Source organism: Capsella rubella, unplaced genomic scaffold, assembly GCF_000375325.1.
Source record: "Capsella rubella cultivar Monte Gargano unplaced genomic scaffold, Caprub1_0 scaffold_12, whole genome shotgun sequence".
In the NCBI taxonomy this organism is placed as follows: Eukaryota; Viridiplantae; Streptophyta; class Magnoliopsida; order Brassicales; family Brassicaceae; genus Capsella; species Capsella rubella.
This window is the reverse complement of record NW_006238912.1, coordinates 73,194-75,375: the sequence shown is the minus strand read 5'-3', so window position 1 is coordinate 75,375 and position 2,182 is coordinate 73,194. Positions and strand designations below refer to the sequence as shown.

General features: G+C 44.3%; 1 non-coding gene across 1 annotated transcript; it reads left to right on the top strand.

Moving 5' to 3' along the window:
* Window positions 1-873: 873 nt before the first annotated feature.
* On the top strand, window positions 874-980 carry LOC111829481. The gene has a single exon (XR_002832886.1). It is a non-coding gene; the product is annotated as a small nucleolar RNA R71 (small nucleolar RNA).
* Window positions 981-2,182: the final 1,202 nt, after the last annotated feature.

Sequence of the window (2,182 nt, the reverse complement as noted above, 5' to 3'; positions counted from 1 at the left end):
ACCGCTCCTCCGCATAGAGCATGAGCAAACTCCTTAGGAATCTGAACAGTTTTTCCTGGAAGTTGGCCAGGCTTTGGGGCAGAAGTAGAAGCAGTTTTGCCCTCCATATACTTGATCTTGGAATTCAGAGTCTCAATCTTCATGTTCAGATCATTGTATGAGCAGTCCAGTCTCTGAGTCAGCTCAGCAAACTTCTTAGCATTGTCCATGGAGCCACTTGCTTGTCCCTGTAGGAGTTGCTGAAGCATGTTTTTCATGTCTTGATCTGGTGCCTGAGGAGGCGGAGCATGTTGAGGTTGGAATCCTGGTGGTGGTCCTGCTGGAGGTTGGTAACCTTGCTGAAATTGTTGTTTGGGCACATAACCTTGGTTGTAGGGCACAAATGGTTTGTTCTGCCCCTGCTGCTGCTGTTGTGCAGGTGGATAAACCTGATCCTGGGGGTTTGCAACATTGGTGCTCCTATAAGACAGATTGGGGTTCTGCTTATAAGGATTGTATCCCTTATTGTATCCACCTTGGTTTTGGACATAACTTATCTCCTCAGATTGTTCTCCCTCCCCATTCAGAGTCTGGAAAGGGTCGTCATCAGAGACGTAATGGATGTTCCTCTGCTGGCTCATCAATAGCTTGTCCAACTTGTCATTCACAGCCTTCATCTCCTTCTTGTACTTCTCATCAAGATCTATGCTTGCCCTGATGGTTCGATCATAATCTTCATTGTAGTTGCCATCAGATTGGGATAGGTTCTCAACAAGCTCCCAACCTTCGTCGACGTCCTTGTTCAGAAAGTTGCCATTGCTGGTAGTGTCAAGCAACATCCGGATCTTTGGGAGAACACCCCGGTAAAGAGTACTGAGGAGAGACTCCTTGGTGAAACCATGATGGGGGCACTGAGACTGATAACTTTTGAAGCGTTCCCAGGCTTCACAAAGCGTTTCTCCATTCTTCTAAGTGAACCCAGAGATCTCATTGCGCAGACTTGCAGTTCTAGAGTTGGAGAAAAACTTGGCAAGAAACGACTGCTTGCATTGATCCCAGGAAGTGATAGATCCTGTAGGAAGAGTTTTCTCCCATTGATGAGCTTTGTCACCCAAAGAGAATGGAAAGAGACGAAGCTTGAAACCGTCCTCACTGACCCCATTGATCTTGGTGAGACTACAAAGACGATCAAACTCATCAAGGTGATCCAGTGGGTCTTCCATAGGCAGACCATGAAATTTATTCTGCTGGACCATGGAGATCAGACCACTCTTGATCTCAAAGTTGTTGTTCGCCACAGCTGGAGGCACTATACCCTGACGATGGGTATGGTTGCGTGGAGCATCACCAGCTCCAATCCGTGTAGGTGCCCGTGGTGGGGATGGTGGTGGTGGTTGAATGTTTTCCATCTCCACTTGGGGTGGTGTAACTCTGTTGCGTTGCTGTCGTGATGCAGGTACCAAGTGATCAATACTGTCGGAGGGCTGGAACAAGTTCTCTGTGCCTTGCGACCGTGTGTGCATACAACTCAAATCAGCTTATCTCTCTTATCGGTTGAGTGTGTCAGTCGAGTAGGAGCAATTGAGCAAGAGTTGTACCTGAATCAATAGACAAACAGAAGGAACAGAGTGAGTAACTGTAGTGAATGTTGAGTAAAAACTTGATCTTAGCAAGTCTGAAATCTCAAATGTAACACACAAACACCCAAATGGCAGCGGCGCCAAATTGATACTAGGCTTTTTCTATCAATTACCCTAGAGTACTATCATGTCATTGCAGTACAATAGGTATCAATCCAATCAGGTGTGATGCTAGCAATCAAGATATATCAGAGATGATTAAGTCAAGCAAGCATAAATGATTTTTGGTTTTCAGCGATCCTAAGCGAAAATGTTAAACATGCAATAAATGTAAAGCTGTAAAACATAGACTACCATGCATAAACTAAAACGTAACGATTATCGATACTGGCAAGAAAACAAAGCAGACCAAGTAAATAACAAGAGAATTAAACAGAAAGCACAAATGGATAGAAGATCCCGAGGATGAGGTTATTGATGTAGGTGGAGTATGCTAATCTACTTCGAGTGTTTATCAAACTGCAAACATTCTAATCCCTAGACAATGAACTTCTAATACTAGTCAATCCAATCTCTTGGCAGAAACTATCAAGTTTACAACACTTCCTAATCTCAATTCTCAT